A 23,709-nucleotide genomic window follows, 5' to 3' on the forward strand; every position below is an offset into this window, starting at 1 on the left:
GAACTCAGGAAGTCTTTGAAAAGAGGACTTGTTTGCTTAAAATACGTGAAGGTCATATTCACCCTGTAATAGTCAATGAGGAGTAGTCATTTGTTATTTTTAAACAGGCTGTCATTTAGCTATTATGAAGATGAATAACATTTGTTATTACCTAATAATCCTCCTGTTGATTATGGAGAAAACACACTAGCAGACACCTTATGTGTCTTGCTTGGTTTCTAGATTATTAATGCATTTTGAATAAAATTTGTAGACAAAAAAATTATGAGCCTTGTTCTCCAAATACAGTGACTGGCATGCAAGAGGATAAAATATGCCTGGGACCACTGCGTTTTGCATTGCGTACATTATTTGCCTAATACTCATGTAACATAGCAACAACAAAGTTCATTTTTTAATATCAAACTGATTGTCAATGGATCATATGCGTTCTATTAAGGTTAGTTTTTGGATGCCTGCCTTTCTGAAGAGAGTTAATGAAGCTATAAGTTACCTGTGTGGCTTCATTTGGAGTCAGGCCTAATTAACTGGATCTTGGCCACATTTTGGAGAGTCCGAGCCTCATTTCCAAAGCAGATGGAGTCACTCAGGAATGACTTCATTTGTATTAATTTGTTACACTGTCTTCTGCTATTCATCTCAGGCAATGTCACTGCCTTTGTAGTCCTGCAGAAACAAAATGTAAAAGTTTTGTTTGGAATATATTTTTAAATCCACTCTTTCCATCCACACTTACTAATGATGAAGCACAAACTCTATTAAATCATGTCTACCTTAGGGCTGATGGGTGGTGCAAGAAGGTAATTATGCCATCAAAGATTTATGAGGGTTTCACTCCTTGGAACAAGTCAGATGATTGAAATATTGATCCAGCAGTTTAATAAAGATAACCCATTGAGCACCTTATGTTTGTCTTTGTGTATAGAAGTTGGGGGTTCTTGAGGCCAACTGTAGTTTAGTGTGCAAAAAGGGAAATAAAATAGATGGTCATAATTTTAGGAAAGAGTAATTTTACCAACATTTAATAAGGGTATATTTATTTAGGAGAAAGGATAAACTGCTCCAATAGAGCAACTCCACAAGGGTTTCTGATTCAATACAGTTGTTTTTATGCTGGACAATGGAATTATGTGAAAATGCATTCAGATGACTCTGAAATGCAGTGCAATTACATTTCTAAGGGTAGGAACATAATGTAGATGAGAGATTAGGCAACCTAAAAGTGTTTGAGAGCTAACTGTATCACATCTGACATGTCCTGTCCTCTCCTATCTTCTTATTAGATGATAATACTTAACACACCTTTTGAGATTTTAATCTTGAAAGTGTTTTACAGATATGGATAAATAATTCTTATGCTACTAACTGAGTTGGCAAAGCGTACTACTCTCATTTTGCATATAATATGTAAGGAGCCCAGTGCATCAGAAAAAGGTAGGTGACTTGCCCAAAGCAACAGAAAATCAGTGACAAAGTCAAAGCATAAAACTAAGGATCCTGGCTCACCATCCCATGGTCAGACATCTTCACCATGCCTCTAGCTGCTAATAACATTTCTGTTATCAGCCCATAATTTTGCTAGTAACCATCTTTCCTTAAGGGTAGAAAGTGGACAGCGGGGCATGTGCGCACGTAGGCATGAGAAAGAGACTTGCTCTACATCTTTAATTTATGGTTTTCTGGTTCTGTGGCCACTTTTATTGGTCAACTGGGAATGGAGCTGCTCTGGACTCCAGAGATACTCCAAGCTAGCCATCTGCTAGGCCTTCCAGCCCTGTCTAGAATACAAGCTAACGAGGAAAACTTGCTACATGCATATATCATTCCCACCCAGAGCTGAGCTAAACTTCATCAGTAGCACCACTGTAGTAATGATGGTGCACAAATAAGAAAGTAACCTAAGCAAAACTAAAGATCCTGAGCCTGCATGTTCTTCCATGCAGACTTCCAGTGTAGCTCACACGAGTTTCACATGTGGAGTGATAGCAGGATTGGGGCCACAAAGTCATATTAATTTAAGCAGCATTGAAAAAAAAATCATGATCAGATAGGAATGGATCACATTGATAGGGAAAGACATTTTAGAATTTCTAAAAGGCTGTTAAAGAATTAAGAATGAAAGAAAAATTACATGACAACTATGAAGCAGGCAGGCTTGAGGGCTGCTCAAGAATGTCATGTGGTGGATGAAGGGGAAAGGGGCACTAACAGGTGCAAACAGCTATAGGCCCATTTGTATCCCCAGGAAAGGTCATTTCTACTCCCTTAAATCATAAACAGCCTGTGCCCATTGACACCAAGTACCTACTGTAGAGTTTTAATCACATGGAAACTGAGTTATGAGCTCCAGCTCTTTATGTCTACACATCAATAACATTATTCATGTCTCCTGCCTATCAAAGCAACAAGTAGATGGTGTTTTATTTTTCGTCTGGTATCTTCTCAATGCAGTGAAATCTTAAAGCACAGAAGGAAAATCCTATAATATTTTTTACCAATCTCTGACACCACAGGCATCAATTAAAAAGCAGTATTGATTATTTCAATTCTTAGCAATTATAGTTTTCCATTGTTCAAAAGTGTGCTTGTGCTTTACAGAATAGAACTATCTTTGATCTGAAGAGCTTCCAATACCAAGGATGGAACCCTAAAAATGCTACTTTTCATTCTCAATATACTTGGCACTAAGTGTTTACAGGACTGGGCCCTTGATGTGATAAGTAGTGCTGGGCAAAATTTTTGGCTGTAACTTTTTTAGGTGAAAAATGAGAATTTGGGTCGATTGACATGCACTTGTTGCAGTCAACAAAAAATGTTTAAAAATTCTGTCCAAAATCAGAAGGCTTCATTTTGATATTTTCTAAACCTTTTGTTTGACCTGAAACAAAAATTATTTCAACTTTTTGACTCCTTAAATTTTTTTAAAAAATTGGTTTCAAGTTGACCCAACACATTTTTTTAGAATGGCCAGTTAACTTTAAAAAAAAATCACTTAATTACATAGTTCTAATGATAAGAAGGCATGACAAATGAAAAATGATGGGATGAGGTGGGGAAAGGATTAGAGGGATACGATCACCCATCCGGAGAGCTCAGTTTAACATGTAATAATATCAAGAACAATAAATAATGTTTACAGATATATACAGATTGCCAATCCAAAGAAATACGGATACTGCTAGAAGCATGGTGAGAGCAAAATTATGCTAAATCCTATTTTGAGTGTTTGAGTGGGACTTAAATAATGCATGTAGGTAGTGCTGGCCTTCAGCAATAGATATAACAACAGAATAAAATACAAACGCAAAGCAGGTTTCATAACCAATTTATTTCCCATGAATTATTTCTGAAGCTATTGTTTTTACTAGTTGTTGTGCTGATGATCATTATTTGTACTAACCCAGCACACCCAATCATGATCGTTGGCCTTATTATGCTGAACACTGTAAAACATAAAATAAAATATAGCAACTGTTTGTTTACAGTATGAGGCCCTGATCCTGCAAAGACCTATGCATGTGGTAAACTTAATGCACTGTGACTAGACCCATTGAATATGGACTGATGTCTAAATAAGGACAAACTGTAACAAGGGGCCATAAAACATAATGGGTTTGAGGCTGCCCAGGAGAAAACAAAGGTGACAGAGTAAGAACACAAGGTTAGGTAATTGTACAACTTGAAGGCTTCAAAGTTTTAGTGTATTTATTTTGTTTTTTAAATGAGATAAGTGGACAAAATTGATTAGGAGACTGAAGAATGGAAAAAGAAGATTGGATAATTGTTATTTTAGGTTTGCAAAATTTTTGGAGATTTTGACTCTGTCTCAATTCAAGAAATTTCAGAAAATTTTCTCAGGAGGGGAAAATCATTTCCCATCCAACTCTATCAGTGACATGTATGCAGGAAACAATCAGGCCACAACCAGATTCAATTTTGTATGGTCACAGAGAGGTCCCATTAGGTTATTCTTTTTTTTCTAAATGAATAATGGAATAGCTTCCTTGTTGGATGTTAGAATCAAATTTGTTAGCTAACATTTTTCACCTGGAGACATCATCACGTAAATCCCAGACTGAATGTTAGCACTTCCTTGGAATGTATTTTGTCCAATTCTGTCAAAGCAGATTTGAACATGTAGGCCGGGACAAGGACAACTGGAATAAAATCTTTCATAAATCTGAACTTTGGTGTCAAGGGAGATTGCATCTGATAAAGAACACTGATACTGGAGTACTAACTCTTTCAGCTATTTTATTGTACATTATTAGTACTGCCCTAAAGTCTCTCCATTGGTTACATATTGATTTTAAAGTAAGGTTGTTTATGAAAATTACAAAGCTCAACAAACTTTGGCCTTCATATCTTTTTATGTGCTTTCCCCTCTTTTATAGTGGAAGCAATACTTTTAAGTCAGATTCTGTGGATTTATTGGTATGTCCTAAATACACTGTAATTCAAAATTTGTTTCGGATTTTTATGACTGAACTTTCATAAAGTTAGGTACATGTCTCAAAATCACCTAAAGGGGCTCAAAAGCAGAAGCCCTTTTTTCAAAAGTGATTTAGAAGCATAAACCTCAGACTTTCAATGAGACTTTGGCTCATAAGTGCCTATTTCACTTTTGTAAATGGGATTTAGGCTTTGTCCCTTAAGCCCTTTTGAAATGTTTTTACCCATTATGCCTAAAGTGCATATGAAAAAAAAGGAAAAGAAAAAAAAAAAAGGAAAAACTGTGTTCGTTACTTGTAGCTGCATGTGCAGTTCTCCTGTTTTGTGCATGTAGTCTACTCATACTCATACTTTGGGACAAGTTCTCTAAGGGCTCTACTTACAGCTCCTAAAATTGCAGAGAATTTTCCACAGTTAAGTTGTTGGGCATCCAACTTTTTATCATCTAGGACTTGGGGAGAACTTGGCTCTAATGTTTCACATGGACAAAACCCCAATTTTTAGAACCCAACCCAGGCAGTTAGATACCTAAGCATCCGATTTATATAACCCAGTGTAGTCTGCATTCAGAAATCTGCCAGGGCTGGCTTCAGGCACCAGCTGAGCAAGTTGGTGCTTGGGGTGGCAGATTGTTGGAGGTGGCATTCTGCCCAATCCTAGGGCGGCACGGACCCTTTTTTTTTTTTTTCGTTCCGCTCCGGCTGCCCTGTAGGGGGTGGCGGCACAGAGAACCAGAGCGCCCTGCAGGGCACTCCTCTTCCTTCCCTCCCTGCTGACTGGAGCAGAGCCTTCGCGGCAGGTGGCCGGAGGCGGCGCAGCAGGAGGGGCCGCGTGGCAGCGCTCCTGCTGTAGCCCTGGCCACCCCCTTCTCTCTCTTTCCTGCCCGCTCCCTCCTCCTCTCCCCCGAGCCGGTCCCCCTGCACCCGTACTCCGGCCGCACAGCAGGTTTTTTTTTTTTTTGCTTTGCTGTTCTGGCCGCCCCGTTTTTGTTTTTTTGTTTTTGCTTGGGGCGGCCAAAAAGCCAGAGCCGGCCCTGTTTTCTGCCCATCTCTAAACTTAGCTGAAGAATCTTGGCCACTTGAAATTAGAGGTGATGAAAGTTTTACTATAATTTTAGAGGCCACTTTAAGGAAAAAAATCCCTTTGCTTTTCTGCTTCATGGTTTTTGAATCAGCATCTTGACACAGCTAGAAGGCTGAACCTAGTTTTGTTTATAAAAAGAGTATGCCCTGAGTACTGTAGTTAGCTGTTTCTCAGTTGTAAATAGCCCTGTCCTGTAGAAATGTATTGCATTATGAAGAGCCACACAGATCGTTATGTTCAATGTTTATTCCCTGAGTGTTATTCTCTGTATGCATTGCTACCAGAGAGAAAGGCGGCAGAATAACTGGTGTCAAGGAGTTGTTTGGTGAACTCTTTCCATCAACTATAAAACCTGGACCCAAAAAGTTCCTTGTTTTTACTCACTTTATAGCCCTTTGTTCATCTTTGTTTACACTACTTTCAGTCAGTCCTGATGAATGAGGATTAAACTGGTTTTGTACAGCACCTTTTCAGGAATTCTCCAGTTGCCTAAGGACAGTGAGTACCATTTCAATGTCAATAAGTACCAAATACCATATTTACATAGTAAGCTCTCTGTAAATACCCATTAAGTCTACATCTAGACCCGGCGCTAGGGGTGTGATTCCCAGCTCAGACAGACATATTCTCACTAGCTCTCATCTGAGCTAGCGTGCTCAAAATAGTAGCAGAGCTAGCCGTGGCAGCATGGGCAGTGGCAGCACAAACTAGCCCCCCATAGTACGTACCAACTGGATTTAAGCAGGTTTGTACTCGGGGTAGCTAGTCCTTGCCACTGCTGCTGCTGCCTGTGCTATTGCAGCTACACTACTATTTTCAGAGTACTAGCTCAGATGAGAGCTAGTGTGAGTATGCATACATGATCCAGGAATCACACCCCTAGCTTGTAGTGTAGACGTACCTGAAGGTAGTCTGTCAGCATATGGGTGCAGCTTGAATTGTTTACACAATTATTTGCTAGTCCGGATGTATATGAGGGTACAGTACAATTGTGCACCACTGAACGTGGTTAATGTAGTAGTAGTAGCAGTCAAGAAAACACTGGTAAGATATAAGCATGTCTTTACAAAGGAGTTGCTGGATCAGATCAGATCAATAGTCCATCTCATCTAGTATCTTGTCTCAGACAGTGGCTAGTGACAGGTGCTTCAGAAGAAGGTGCAAGACAATTATGGAATAATATGTCCATAGGTGAACTTGCTTCCTAACCCCGTCAGTTAGTGGTTGGCATATGCACTGTAGCATGAAGTTGTATATGTTATCTAATATTGGATTTATTATCAGAGTTTATAAAGTTCAGTAGAAGTTCTCTCTCATTTAATTGCATTACACATACTAGGTGTCATTCAGCAAATATTAGACTCTGCAGCATGCAGAAAATACTTAGGATTCTGTGGTTCAGCACCTGTCGTATGAAAGGAGACTAGAGGAGCTCGGGTTGTTTAGTCTGTCCAAACGAAGGCTGAGGGGGGATATGATTGCTCTCTTTAAATATATCAGAGGGATAAATACCAGGGAGGGAGAGGAACTGTTCCAGCTCAGTACTAATGTGGACACGAGAACGAACGGATATAAACTGGCTGTGGGGAAGTTTAGGCTTGAAATAAGACGAAGATTTCTGACGGTCAGAGGGGTGAAATATTGGAACAGCCTTCCGAGGGAAACAGTGGGGGTGAAGGACCTGTCTGGTTTCAAAATTAAGTTAGATAAGTTTATGGAGGGAATGGTTTAATGGAAAAACATGATTTTAGCCAAATGAATACCGTGCCGTGGTAGGTAAATAGTATAATGGCCAATGAGGGTCAGGCTGGAGACTCTTGGCTACATGCTCGGGGTTTTACTGATCGCCATATTTGGGGTCGGGAAGGAATTTTCCTCCAGGGTAGATTGGCAGAGGCCCTAGAGGTTTTTCGCCTTCCTCCGCAGCATGGGGCAGGGATCGCTAGCAAGAGGGTTCTCTGCCAATTGAAGTCACTAAGCCACAGGATTTGGGGACTTCAACAGCAGAGTTAAGGGAAAGGGTAGGGACGGCTTTGTGGCCTGCGACATGCAGGGGGTCAGACCAGATGATCATAATGGTCCCTTCTGACCTTAAAGTCTATGAGTTAAGAAAAAGGTGGTTGATTTGGAGGGCACATTTAAAATAGTCAGCCCACCAGAGATTGTAGATTATATAGTCTAGCAAATGACTGGTAAGCTCCTGACTGTTTATAGATCTGTATGGAAAAGGAATGACTAAACTGCTTGGGGGCAGGGACCCTCTTCTTCTGTGTTGGTACAGCACCTAGCACAAAGGGATCCCTCCTGGCCTATGACTGGGGGTCCTAGGTACTATTAACAATGAATAATAATAATTTATCAAAACTGAAACACTTGATGAATCAGGATCCTGTTCAGTGAATTTCCTAACAAAAATGTTAGAAAATGTCAAAACTTTTTTCTCCTAAAGAAAAATTCCAGTTTTCTGTTTCAAAATGACTTTTGGCTTCAAAATTTAAGCTCATTAGACTGAAAAAAAGGGTTAAAGCAAGAAAGAATGGTGAAATCAAAACAAAACACTTTGAAATTATTGAAACAAAATGTTTTGTTGCACCTGAAACAAAATTTTTTTCCATTCATTACTATTCTGGAGATTTCAACTTTGTCTTGATTCGAGATGGGAAAATATTCTGAATTCTCAAAAGTATTCATAAGACAGGAAAAACACTTTTTATACAGATCTAATAATAAGCTCCTAGTAAAAAAGTGTTTTTACATTTGAGACATTCTGAGATCCTTGAATGGAAAAGCTTTATAAAAATGCTATTTATTATTATTAATAATTGCAGTTTGGGCAATGCTAGTCATCTACGTTTTAAATAGCTCACTGGGTATTGGTTCCATCTTGTTAATCAGCTCCTCTCTCTTCCTCTCCCCTGCATGCCTTCAATGACCACAGATGGCATACAGTCACTTGTAATGTTGTCTGAGGGACAACATGTCATGGGACTCCACCCATGAAGCTCTGAATGTTCTCTGAAACTATTCTAGTTAGGTGGCCTCTCCAACTGGCTGCTGCACACAAACTAACTGCCAAGCAAGTCTGGAATACTTTGAAGCCATATTGGCTTTAATGCAGGTAAAGTGTTGATTATGGACATGTTTTTTATTAAACAGAGGCAGATGTTTTCTGCACCTGGGTACTTTAAAAAAAAAAAAGAAACAGAATTTTGAGAATTTGACCAGCTGGGGCTACCAACTTGAAGTTGCAAGACTGAACTGGTCATCCCATCACAGGTATAATGCTACTTCAGGAATTTCTTCTACTATGTAGGGTTAACCTGTGGCTCTCCTGAATCAGAAATGAAATATGGAGAAATTGGAGAGGGTCCAGAGAAGAGCAACAAAAATGATTAAAAGTCTTGAGAACATGACCTATGAAGGAAGGCTGAAAGAATTGTGTTTGTTTAGTTTGGAAAAGAGAAGACTGAGAGGGGACATGATAGCAGTTTTCAGGTATCTAAAAAGGTGTCATAAGGAGGAGGGAGAAAACTTGTTCACCTTAGCCTCTAAGGATAGAACAAGAAGCAATGGGCTTAAACTGCAGCAAGGGAGGTCTAGGTTGGACATTAGGAAAAAGTTCCTAACTGTCAGGGTGGTTAAACACTGGAATAAATTGCCTAGGGAGGTTGTGGAATCTCCATCTATTTAAGAGTAGGTTAGATAAATGTCTATCAGGGATGGTCTAGACAGTATTGGTCCTGCCATGCGGGCAGGGGACTGGACGCGATGACCTCTCGAGGCCCCTTCCAGTCCTAGAATCTATGAATCTATCATGTGGTATGGGAAATAAAGATGCTGACTGTGGAAAACCAATCTTCTAAAGTGTTCCAATGTGTATTAGACATGCCACAGAAAACACATACAAGATGGATTGAAAGTTTTTCAAGTAAGGATGCCTAACTGATTATCATAACAGACAAGTATGGATATAACAGGAAGGGGAAAAGGCAAGGAAGGACATGGACAAATCATAACACATACATGAGCCATATCCTCTTCTGGTGTAGAGTCAGATTGTTAAGCCAGAAGGACAAATTGTGATCCTTCAGTATGACCTCCTGCACAACACAGGCCAGAGGATTAATTCTTGTCTGAACTAGAGCATAACTTCATCGCCCTCAGTGAAGCTCTGCTGATTTATACTGGCTGAAGATCTGGACCACATATAGAATTCATAGAATATCAGGGTTGGAAGGGATCTCAAAAGGTCATCTAGTCCAACCCCCTGCTCAAAGCAGGACCAATCCCCAGACAGATTTTTGCCCTAGATCTCTAAATGGCCCCCTTACGGATTGAGCTCACCACCCTAGGCCAATGCTCAAACCACTGAGCTATATGTTTTGGGGGCTTGGTTTTCTTAACTGAAATGTTAGCACACTCCTTTTTCTGGTAAATGATCAATAACAAAAACTTTTGATCCTCTTCCACCTCACTAGCTTCATAGTTCTAGGCTTCTGGAAGAGGTAACAAATTTTATTGTGGTACCAACAAAGCTGATGTTGGATGAATGGCATAGCTGCAAAGAATGGGAGGAGATGAAGGCTTTTCCTATGCCTGAGACATTTTTTGTTCACAACCACAGTGTCCACCAACCTCGCCATACATAGGTTAACGGCATACATTTCTACCAGTTTCAAAGATTCCCGCCCCCCCAGTTTTAATTATATTCCCAGAGTTTAATCCATTTATCTATATAGGCATAGTGTTTCATTCTTTTAATATACATATTACATTCAATAAAACTATTGCTTGGTACAGTATTCCAGGTCTATTCTCCTTGTGTATGTATAAAAGGAGTATAGACCTTTCTGAGAGTATTTACATTACACTCAAAAGATCCTCAACTGATGTAAACTGGCTTAGCTCCATAGAATTAAAGTAAATGGAGCCTGCTGATTAATGTTAGCTGAGGTACCCAAGCCACATAAAATTAAGCATTACCCACAGAAGCATAGTGTGCAGAAGTATAGCAATCCCCATATATAATACAAATCTGAAGAGATTTTCTGCAGATATCTGTGGTTATCTTTGGGAGATTTTTTCCAATCCCCCTCCCAAATCTGCTGAATTTCTGTAAAAAATTTGCTCCTTTGTGTTTCTAGTTTACTTTCCTTTGCTCTTGAGTTTTGATACTCAATATAAGTGGAGTCAGAAAAAAAGTCACCTGAAACAGTGGTTCTCAAAGCCGGTCCGCCGCTTGTTCAGGGAAAGCCCCTGGCGGGCCGGGCCGGTTTGTTTATCTGCCGCATCCGCAGGTTCGGCCGATCGCGGTTCCCACTGGCTGCGGTTCGCCGCTCCAGGCCAATGGGGGCTGCGGGAAGTGGCAGGGGCCGAGGGATGTTCTGGCCGCCCTTCCCGCAGCCTCCATTGTCCTGGAGCAGCGAACCATGGCCAGTGGGAGCCGCGGTTGGCCGAACCTGAGGACGCGGCAGGTAAACAAACCAGCCCGGCCCGCCAGTGGCTTTCCCTGAACAAGCGGCGGACTGGCTTTGAGAATCACTGGTCTAAAATATATTCCTTATGAAAATGAAGAGCAAGTAAAAATTAACACATTCTCTGCTGCCAAGGCAACTTTCTTAAACTACTGCATAACAAACAACTCTGCAAACACTATTTTGTCCTCAACAAAGTAAATCATTTGATGTGAGAAACTGCTGTAAATATAAATAGGTGTCATTCTTTATTAGTTACAAATTAAAATATTTATAGTTCACTTGTTGGGTTTACATTTCTTTTCTTGATGCCCTGGAAAACATCCTGTAAATATAGTTTATACTTCTGCTTGGATACTGTACATGTTCCCTCACATTTTTCCACAATCTTAATTCTTTGTATAGAAAGTTCATTTCAATCTTGATGAGAAGGAATATTTTTAAAGTAGGCAGTAGGTAAAGCTCATTATTGGTATTTAAAGAAAAGATTGGAGGTTTTCAAGCTACAATTATTTACTTTAGATTATTTTAGTGCCCAGAGGCCCCAACAGAGATTGAGACCTCATTTATTGGGCCCTAAACACGCACATTGTAAAATTATTCCCTATCTTCAAAATCTTACAATATAAATAGAAAAGCCAGACTAAGGATGAGAGAAATTAAGTATTATTGTCCACATTTTATAGATAGAGAGATGAAGTTCAGAGATCTTGACTTCTATGAAACTACTCATATGCTTAAAGTTAAGCATGTGCTTAAGCAATTTACTGAATTGAGACAAGAGAGATTATATAATTTACCAATGTTACAGTTTGTGATAGAGCCAGGAATTGAACTCAAATCTCCTGAGATTTAGTCCAGTGTCTTCACCACATGACCATCCTTCCGCAAGAAAAACAAAAGCTAGTTGTTTAATCTGAAGTTTGTCTATTTACAAAACAGCATTACGTATACAAAGGCCTGCTATAAACATTCCAGTTTATAACATCTCTCCATTTATAGTTATTGAGTTCTGACCATTATACTATTCAAATTATAGCACAGGGCTCAAGAAGAGGTAAATCCTGAAACCGTGGATCAATTTTTCCCTAGCCTTTACAACAGTTGAGTAAAAACTGTGTCAAGGCCTCAGGATTTGGCCCTTCATGTCATGTCTATGTTGCTCATAGATATAGAATTCCAATTTGCAAGTCCTCTACAGCTCTGAGGCCATGATGTATCATGTGGGCGCAGGTAGCAGAGTCCCCTTGAGTTCAGCATTATATATCTGGACTTAGGGAAGTTCATCAATAACCAGTGTGGCTTTCTGCTTACCGACTAATCAGGCAGATGTATTTTTATCTCTGAGTTCTCTCATGCAGTGGCTGTAGAGACATTTCAGTCACACAATTGATCTCCAGAGCAGTAAAGCTATAAAGAGCCATTGGACTTTTAATTCCAAATGAAAATACGGTCATCTGTTACTGTTTGAGTAGCATGTGTGTCACATCCTGAGGTCTGACCCAACTACAGTGCAACTCAAGAGTGGGAGAGTATATGTACCGTAAAGACTGGGAAAACTTGAAGTATTATGGAACACATGTTGCTTCAAGAATTTGAAAACATCCTTTTTTATCTTTTTTCACAGGTAAAGATTACACACGTTGACATTTTATTCAGCATATTATATATTCATGGATGTAACACTGTTTTTTCTTTTCTTTCTTTTTTGGTGAATCTTGTCTTGATGGTCTCAGTTTACAAGTACTTGCCCTAATCCAGCCATCATTACTGTCTCATAAGATGTTTGACTGAGAACCGGCCTTTGGAATCAAAATCCTTCTTCACACACTACAGCTTCATGCAGGACCTGGTGCTGTATTTGGACCTGCCAGTGCAGACCACTGTGCCTATGTGCAGTCCCCACTGGCACTGGAGGAATGGCACAGAGGCTGTGCTAGATGATCCCAGTGAAGGATCAGAGTGAAAGACAGCAAGTGAATGAAGGAACATTTGTCAAAAAATATCTTGGGAGAGAGGTGGGGAAGGAGCAGTATCTTCAGGTATGTTTGCACAGCGCTGAGCAGAATGCGGGTACCAGGAGAATGTAAAGAATAAAAGTAATAATAAAGGGCAAAAAATCAAACCCTCATGTGAAAAAAAAAATAATCAAGGTCAGGGGTTCTCAAATTTTGTCATAGTGAGCCTCCCTAAGCTGAGGAAAAAAATATAATTGTGCCTCCCCATAGCTCCTAGGCAAGGAGTAGGCCCTGCCCCCACCAGCCAAAGAGACCCCAATGCCTATGGCACTTCCTCCTGGTGTGAGTGGCTGAGCTCTAGCACTAGAGAATGGGGAGGATAGCCATGTCCCAGCCTGAAGCTTGTTCTGACTCTTCCTTCAGGGCTTTCCACTTGGCTTTCTTGATCCCGCAGGACCCCCTTGGGCTGGCCAGGAAGGAAGAGAACCATGAGCACTTCAACATAGGGTTTATTGGCCAGCTCCTGGGGCTGGAAGCCCTCACAGACCATCTTCTCCATGAAGCGGCATATTTCCATCTCCTCCTCCATTTGAGGTTGCACGACCACTCCTACTAGAGTGGCAAGGGCATCATTTTTCTGCTTCCGCACCCCCTGTAGGATCTCCCATAGCTGGTTGCTTTGTTCCACAGTGAGAAGGCCTGGCACAGTAAAAAGATGAGTTGCCTGGCTAGGGTGGTGTTGGAGGGAGGCGCCCTGTGCTATGGGGCTGCCAGCCATATGGGGCAAGAGCAGCACCTCATGGGTGAAGGAGCTGACCCATGGCTTGGGTGTAGCCATGCTCCCATGTCTCCCTGGCCTGCAGCAGCATTTGCATTTACTGCACTATGGCCTAGAACTCCCTATTAGGGATCAGCCCAGGATTGCTGGCGTCTACCTGCCCCACCTGAGTCTGCCACTCCATGGCCACCCACGTGCTGCCACCGGCTGCTTGGCTGAGGCTGTAGCGTGACAAGCTGCGGTCCCAGGACTCAGCCTCATTGCTCCCAGCACCATTACCCGGGACAGGGGCATGACACTTCTAACTGTGGGGAGGGGCTCTGCCCCCTATCTGTAGCTCGGCCTTGGGCAGGCTGCCTCCTCCCATATCTTTTCTGTGGGTAACTAAAGGGCAAACCTTGCTCCCTGCCCTGCAAGATCAGGCTCTCCGAACAACTGCGCACAGGGAAAGGCTATGAAAATCCTGCACAAGGTGGTGCAGTTAATTGGTGCAGGCTCAGAGCCATTGTGGATGCATTGGATCACTCCGACAGCACTAGTCTCCAGCCCAAAAAAACCAGGCACACCTCCCCTGGCACATACCTGTGCCACCCTATAGTTTGAGAATCTCCGATCTAGGTAAAAATGCCTTCCAGAGGCCTAGCTAGAATTGCTAATAAATCAGGGCAATCATTATTATTACTTTTATTATGTGAGCAAGTAGCAATGCTTTTTTCATTTAATGTTTTGCAAATTAACTAGGTTATTGGACGATCTAATGAATGCAATAGATTGGGGTTTATTGTTTTATGAAATTATATGGTAGGCAAAAATTCACTTGGAACATCACCATCATTACTTTGCAAATGTTTGGATTTATAGTGCATCTGACATACAGTAGTGCTGCTGCTCAACACAGATTACTAACAACATCAGTATCACTGGTCATCTGGAATAGTGAACAACAACAATAGGACTATATCCTAGACCTATTCCAGGCTGGCAGAGAAATCCACTTACCTGCAGGTTATTCTCATGTTTATTCCATGCGAATGAACAGAAGGAGACTTTAGCCTATCTGACACATTGTGTGCTAACGCTTTTCAGGACTGAGCACTCTGCCAGGTATTCTAATTTTGTACATAATTCCCCCTAGTTACAATGATAGGTGAATCACACACTGTCTCTGTATGCTCTCCTGGAACAGACTGCGGCTGTGACCCTGAGGGAAAAAGTGTATTTACATACGCACAAGAAGCCAGTGACAACTGGTATTCCAGTTTAGCTTTTACTGTAATAAATTATATTATGATTGAGTCCAAACACTGCTTGTATGTCAGATTTCCCTTACTAGTTTCCTTTTCCTAGAGTCAATATAGAAATTGTGTAAAAAAAGAAAATTCAGAAAAAAAATTAATCATTTATGACATGTAATTATAGATATTTTCTTTTATAAAATATCAGAAATCCAAATACCAGAGCCCTTTATAGATCCTTCTTACAAAACATGAAGTATCTGTCTTCATTCATAAACACACACTTTTATACAAATACTTCATCTCTCTATCTATCTATATATATATATATATAAACTGAGTGAATTTTATTATTCCTTACATAAAAAAACCCATAGCTGAAAACATTTTGCTCCTGACTAAATCATTGAAAGAAATCATCATAACTGTGCTGACAGAAGAGGAAAAGCATTGCACATTAACTATAATACAGCAATATTTTAAAAACTTGCTGTGTTTCCTGCAACACATTGATTCAGTCATTAAAGCCCACAGATAGTTAAACAAGTTAAGAGTAATATTGGGAATTGAACTGCGCCCCATGTCTTCAGATCTATAGAACCTACATTTTCACAGTCTTAATGATCTAGTTAATGAACTGGTTTTCAGGATATTGCTTCATATGAGTTCTGCCAGAAAACAATGCAAGTATTGGCGACTTTACCTTAAAGAGAGATGAGCCCACCCTGAGTCAGATTCTGATACTGATAATCAGAATGAGCAGTGCCTTATTGCACAAGCTTTTCCATATTCTTCAATGGGTCTACTGCACAGGAAGTACTATTCAATGTGAACAGCGATATCAGAATCTAGTCTTAAGTCAGGTATAGGTTTTTGTGGCACTAAGATATTTTGCCTTGGAGCTTATTTCACAAGAAAAACAAACAATAACTTAAACTGACATAGTATATAGGAACAGAGGTGCATACTTTTGATGGGCAAAAATGAAGTCTTTACAACACAGATGCTGCTAATCCAACATCCTGATTTTGAGAAGTTTCAGGTTGAGATCTGAATACTGTGATTCAGACTAACCTCTGTTTTACGAGAAACACCATCAGCTGTACACTAAACAAATCCCATTTCTTTCATCTTCATTTCTGTAGTTACCCTTAAATTTTCAAAGCACTGCAAAAAAAACCCCCCCCCCAACAACAAAACCCCAGAACAGTGAGATAGCTCACTGTAAGACTGGGTTAGAAGCAAGGCACTGTAGCTTGTACCTCATTGTAGCTACTCAAGGTCGACCCCTAGTGTGAGGTATAGGTTTGACCTTAACTAGCTACACTGAGGTAAAACTACCTGTGCCAGGTGTCTTCTAGGGTTTGACGCTGAGATAGCTATCTTGATGTTTTACAGTGACTTCCAACATCACACACTTTACAACTACGTGCAACTCTTTGAAAATATAGTGGCTTAACCTTTGTATCTGCTATCGATGTAAATTTATAACCGTATAAATTGCATATAAATATGGATAATCCCACTTGTAAAAGACAGAAGCAAAAAGAGTCATGTACCGGTAGCCTTCTGTTAGCATCTACACAATGTCACTGTCAGTAAATAACAGAGCAATAATTAATGATTTACCTTCAAGGAAAATGAAGGAACTCAATACCTATTAATTTGTGTCTTTCTGTTCCTGAATTGCAGACAATGTTGGATTCTACATTGCTTAAGTCTGAAATGACTTACTGGGGATTCTCTCTCACCACCTCTCAGGTCTTTCATCCTTATGATGTTTCTACCCCTCTGATACTTCCCTTTTATATATAATATTTAATAAATTAAATGTCTATAATAGAATGCTTCTGATAACCTCCAGAGTCATTTACAAGAATACAAAACGCCACATCATTGCTTATCAGCCACACAACACCATTAGCTAACAAACTATGAAACTCCGCCAGCCAAACCAAGCTTTACTCCTAAACACTCAAATGTTCCCCTCAGGGACAGCCTTAGTAAACAAAGGCCTTGTGGCACTACTTGAAGGCCAAACAAATTTGAGCAATTTCAGACCAAAAGGAGAAGGGAAACTTTTCAGAACAGTTCTCATTAGTCTCCTCTCTCCCCACTTCCTGGTACTTGTACAATTATACAGCACAGTTTTCAATTATTAGTTTATACAGTCCTATCAGCTGAAACGTGTTGGCAAATACATAACTTTAGGAATTCCCAGAGATCCAAACAGTGATCTATGGAGTTCTACTGAAAAATCTACTAAATCCATCAATATCCCTTCTAGAGCCCATAATCTGAGCTGTGGGGATTCACACCGTTTACTTGACTCCATTGTAAACACTTTTATCCTAATTTCTAATCATGTAGCGAATATCTACTTTACACAGATAAGGCCCATTTTTCTCTCACTGAAGCAAACAAAGAAACTCCTACTGAGACATTTTAACATTGTAATTTTCAAGAGCAGGTGTGCAGCATTTTCTGAAAAAAATAATCACACCTATTTAAGGTGTCTCAAGTTGGGCACTCACAAACTGAGGCACCCAAAATCATTAGTTACTTTTGACAATCTTGTGATGTTCTTCCAGAATACAAATCTTACTCTTCCTCAAAATTCTGTGCGAATGGGATGGTGAAACTCAAATGAAAGGAACCGCTTTTTGCACATTCAGCACTAAATTCTGAAATAAAATAAAACAAAATAGAGCTAAAAGAGCAATATTTATTTTCAAACACATGGGTCACTTTCTGCCTTTGCACACTTTGTCCCAAAACTGATATGGTAAAAGGCCAGAAACACCATATTAAGTGATATGGTAAAATGCCGAAAAGTTCATTCTCACATTTAAAGGTCAAGATTTATTATACAACAGTCCAGTTCCTCATTTGGCTTACACTCTTTACATAGCCCCCTGAGACTAAAATGTTTGTAGATCACTTGTTATATCACCATCTGTCCAGATCATCAGCTGGTGTAAAATGGCACAACTCCACTGAAATCAGCTGAGGATGTGCCCCATCATCTATAAAAGTCTTGCCGTGTTGCAGAGAAGATGAGTGTTTGGTCCTTGGGGGAACATCTTCAGAGGGTAAAAGGGCAGAATAGGATAAATCTAAACTTTGTGTTATAAAGCTACTTGGGGCTAGCCATGAATTCACGTATTCTTTTATTAATTCTAGTTGAATAATTTTGGGAAAAAATAAGAATCCAGGTATCGCCTTCATTCACATCCATAATGGCTTAGGCAGCCACCAATAGGAGGTCATGGAAATACTGAAACCAGCCATCAGGTGTTAGCTTCACGAGGGTGTTTGAAGAGGGAAGCACCAATCGTATGAAGCCTACCAATCCTGACATTTTTTCATCTTTCTAGTTACACACAAGGTTTTGGGAAGCCAGAATTCAGACAATGCCGTGAAGGTGCTTGCTCTCTGTAGCCCCTGGAAGCATGGTAACGTGAATGTATTTGTTGTGTCCTCCGTTTTCAAGGTCCTCTGTTTTTTCAATGAGAAATCCAATGTGCTGTTCAAATTTGCCTCTTTATTATCTTTCTGCTTAGCACTATCCCCTACCTTTGAAATCCTCTGTTCCATTTCTTCCCTGCCATTGGTCAGATCATTATATGTGCTCAATAGATTAGTTTTCTGTCCAGTTCTTTCTTCCAGTCTACTGAACCTTGCTTGCAGCTTTACTGTACAATTTGATGTAATTTCTGTAACCATTTTCCGAGCAACTTGGACAGTGGGAAGTTCTTCTTCAGAAAGGTCATTTGTAGGTGATGCTCCCTTTATTTTGCGATTGTTTTTTGTGCTGAATTACTCAAGATTGCCAAGAATTCTGGCAGTGACATGATTACATTTCAAGAGATGGATTCTCCAGTCTGCTAAGCCCATTTTGAGCTGCACATAGGTTAAGGTTGTGCATTTGAGTCCAATAGTAAGATATTAGATGTCTGCATAGTGATTAGTCATACGCTGGAATTAAAAATTAGTTTGTGGTAGAAAAAAGTTTGTGAGCACATTTGAATAGCATGATTTGTGGATGATAAGGCATGTGAACTGAGGATGCTGTGAATTTTATTGTTGACTAAACTGGTGATTCAACTGATGTGTAGTGACTGTGCCAATGAGAAATGCACTTGAGCAACCTTCGAGTCAAGAAAAACAACTTACTTTTGTAGCTGCTCTCCATGTGTCAGTATATAATGCCTGCATCTGTAACTTTCACTCTATGCATCTGAAGAAGTGAGGTTTTTACCCACGAAAGCTTATGCCCAAATAAATCTGTTAGTCTTTAAGATGCCACCAGACTCCTTGTTATTACTTTTGTAGCATACCTAAATAAATCCACTGATGAGAGCAATCAAAATTTGTCTGCCAAATTTATTGCCAACACACAGCACCCAAATTTGTTGAAAAGGCCATACATCAATCAATGTCATCTGCATGCACACATCCACACTTGGTTTTACATTTTGAAAGAGCATCTTCCACCAGTGTAGATGCAATTGTCGCCTTCAAAAATGAAAACTTACTTTGTATGATGAAGAAATACAGAAACAACTTTATAAATGATATCCCATAAATGAAAAGACAACAATAAAGCATAGAAATAAATTCACCTGTCAACCTGTCACGTACATTCAAACAGTTCTGACACCACTTACTGAGGCAAACCTGAATGTGACAAGTGTATTCAACAGTACTACAAATATAAGTCACATATCTGTAGTAAAAATAATGTCTGTGCAAAATTCATCATGAATCTTCTTTCAAAATTATTCAAGTATAACAATATCTAACAAGGACCTCGGAATATCAGTTCTAGCCACACAGCTGAGTAAGGAGGGACTTTATAATTAACTTTATGGTTCCTCCTTCTTCCCTCAGCAATGAGTATAATACTGGTATTGGTCTAGTGGAGAGGAAAAAGATTCAGGAGACTTAGGAAAACCACTTAATCCCTCTGTCCTTCTGCTATTCTTCTCATCCATTGCTTGTCATATTAGGTTGCAAACTCTTCGGGGAATGACTGTTATGTGTTTGAACAGTGCCTAGTTCAATGGAACCTCAGTCTCCGGGCCTTTTGTTTCTATTGTAATACAAATACATAATAGAGCTGGTCAAAATTTGGAATTTCCAACTCATGTAAAATTCTGCTATTTAGACATTTATTTTCATCCCAAATTGGGATAAAAAGTCAAACAAAATATTTTCATGGCATGAAAAGTTCCAAAACTACCTTGATTTGGAAATGTCAAAATGTTTGGTTGGACATTGTAATGTATACACCTGAGTTGATACAGTGACTTATTGGAGTTATAGTTTGGGTGTCATGACCTCATTCTCCTCTGTGGACCACCTGACATCTCCTGTAATGCACCATGGTCATGGGACTCCAATGATGCTCTGCAGAAGTTCAACCAGAGAGGAGACCATCATTCAATGCTGAACTGATTCACCATGAATTGTTTTGATTTGGTTCACAAAACATTTCAATTTGGGTTGGACCATCCCAAAATAAAATATTTGATTTAGATTTTCCCCAACAGAAAAATCTAAATATTATGGCAAATTCAAGTTTTTCCACATAGAAAGTTTTGATTTTGCTGAAACTGCATGTTAATGGAAAATTATTGATCAACTCCCATAAATAAGATTAAGAATTATCTTCCCATCATTAAGTGCATTCTGTAGATACTTTGAAGAAAGAAAGAGAAAGAAAGAACTGCTGTGAGGTAAGCTATATTGGGAGCTAGCTAGATCTTGGTAGAGAAAACTGTAATGGATTCTGAAAAAGCCATTACTGTCATTCCATCAGCAGAGGATGAGCTGCTGCAACTTCAGAGCTGATATGATCATGTTTGATGCACAGCATGGTCCCTTCCTGATTCAAACAATCAGATTCGAGGGAAAGTTGGACAACCTCCTTCCCAGCCAGTCAGATTGTTCCATCGCAAAAGCAATCAGGAAACCATATTGTGTGAATATCTGGAAGCAGGAGGGAGAGTTGGGTACTTCTCTGCATCTGTCATGTAAGAGAGGGAAGCTCCGCTTTGAGAGAAGGAATCCAGCTTTGAGATAGGGATATCTGTGTTATGTCTTCACATGGAGCCTTTATTACTGATCCCCCTTTCCAAGCTGAAAGGGCCTAGTAAAAATAGCCTCAGATCAGGGAGCTTCAGGAAAGGTTTTCTGAGGACCCACTTTGCAGCTAGAGGTAGCCAGAGAGGCATGTTAAGGCTCAGCAAGACTATGGTATCTGGATTAGAGAGCTTCTGCTAAGGGACTGCAGCTGAGAAAAAGCCTGATTCCTGCAGCAGAGTTATGAAAGGTTGAAGACTTGCAAGTTCCAGTCACCAGAGAGAAGCGAGGGAGAAGGACGTCCACTGGCTGAGGGATGACAGAAAATAAGAGAGCCAACAGGGAAGGGACAAGTTGAGACCTTGGAAAGTCTCTCCAGGAAGAGGACAAGGGCCAGAGTGGAAGACAGTGGTACAGAAAAAGAGTATAAAGTCCCTATTTTATAAGGAGGATTCCCCACCCCCATATGAAAATGTCCTTCATATGGAAAAGACATGGACCCATGAATTTAGATCATGAGAGTCCATTGCTATTAATTGGAAATTGCTATTATGGGAAATCTGATTATTATATTATATTTTACCACTATTTTATGTTGTTTCGTGTAACATGTATTGATCTACAGTACAGTGTAACTGTAACCCTTCTGCCAGCTAGTGTTGGCAGTATCAAGGGTCAGGTTCTGTATCTAGGGGTTCCTTTTCAAGAATTCAACACAAAACTGTCTCGAGCTCCCACCTAGTTACCTGGGACAATTACACACCATCCTCTGGGCATCTCTAAGAGACAATCTTTCCCCTCCCGCAAGTACAGAGTCTGAGTGTAGCAAAGAAACTTTTAATAAAAAGGGGGAAAGCAATTTGGCATTAATTTGGGAAAACATTGCAAACAGGGTTCATAAACATAAACCATGAGCAAAAAGACCCACCCCCCAAGCAAGATGGGCGGTGTCCTTTTCCCTCAGGTTCTTAAGTCCAACAACTAAAAGTCCCTTTAACATGCCTATCTCTTCTCTACAACCCACTCACAGTTCCTGTCCTTGATCAGTGCAGACCCAGAGTTCAGAAGGGAAATCTGCAGTGTTCACCTCCCCCCCACCCCAGTGGAGGGGTGGGGAAGAAGGCACCTTACTCGCTCCTCTGCCCAGGCACTCACTCACTGCTTCTCTTCACCAGCCGCCCTACTGGCCAATTGCCACACCCAGGGCCGGCTCCAGGCACCAGCTTCTCAAGCAGGTGCTTGGGGCGGCTGTTCTGGACAGGGGCGGCAGTTCCAGGTATTCGGTGGTAATTCGGCGGACGGTCCCTCACTCTGCCTGGGAGTGAAGGACCTCCCGCCGAATTGCCGCCGCAGATTGCGATCGTGGCTTTTTTTTTTTTTTTTGGGTTTTGGCTGCTTGGGGCGGCCAAAACCCTGGAGCCGGCCCTGGCCACACCTCTTCACCAGCCACTCTGCTGGCTGATTGCTGCGCCTCCCTGTGGGGATCCACTCTTGTCCTCTCCAGTGGCCCCCCTTGCCAGCCGATTGCTGCGCCTCTCCGCTGGCCACCCTGCCAGCCAATCACCGATCCTCTGGGACGTCTTCAGGTCCCACCACTTAACACAGCGCTCAGTGATTCCAGCTCTCAGAGTCTTCAGCTGTTACAGGGGGATCCTCACTGCTGGTGCATAATGGGCAATCTCTTGCAGCAGAGGCACTATCCCAAAGAAGGTCTAAAGCTTAGACCTGGTTATCAGTGATTTCAGCTCTGCAGTGTGTAACAAGACTCTCAGTTGTGTCTAAATTTGCTTACATAACATGTATTTTCTTATATCTGCCAGACAGAGCAAAGGTTATTTCTTTCTTTATGATCGCTGTGTGTGAGAATAGTTCTTAATCGAACCCACTGAGTATTAGATGCCTACATGATTCTAATGAGAATCTCAAGCTTCTACAGTACTGGTCTCCAAGGTTTGTGGAGGTCTGGATGCGGTCAGTAGTGGCTACCAATGCCACTGAATTTTGTGCATCACTGCTCACACAGGCTGAGGACTATCCAAGACAAAGACAAAGATTGATTACAATACCGGTGTGTTACTAGACTAATTCTCTGGAGTACAGGAATTATTAATGGTTGTGACATGCTGAAATGAAGACATTACTTTATTATTAATGTTCACACTGCAATAGCACTTAGCGGCCCAACCCAACATTTTGGCCTCATTGTGCGAGGTGCTGTACACACGCATAGTGAGAGACAGTCCTTGCCACAAAGTGTTTGCACTTTGTGCACTTGTAAATAGATAAATGATAGAGAAATGGTGGGATAGGAAACCAGAACAGAGAAAGGGAGTGACTTACCATGGTCAAAAAGCAGGGCAGAGGCAGAGCTAAAAATAGAACCCAGGTCTCCTGATTCCGAGTCCAGTGTTCTATGTACTAAATCACACTGTCCCCTATATGCTGTATTAAGCTGCAGCTATGTTCTAGTTATAGTATAGAACATTTTGCTAGCAAGGATAATTATTGTGCCACTTACCCTTCCTTCTGCATTTCTACCCTGCCCTGGCAAACCTTTCTGCTGTTTATAAATTACTACTGCGTTTTGGAGAACTATATTCTTACTATCAATGGAGATAACTTCTTAGATGCCAGGAAGCAAG

Source organism: Malaclemys terrapin, chromosome 2 (genome assembly GCF_027887155.1).
Source record: "Malaclemys terrapin pileata isolate rMalTer1 chromosome 2, rMalTer1.hap1, whole genome shotgun sequence".
In the NCBI taxonomy this organism is placed as follows: Eukaryota; Metazoa; Chordata; order Testudines; family Emydidae; genus Malaclemys; species Malaclemys terrapin.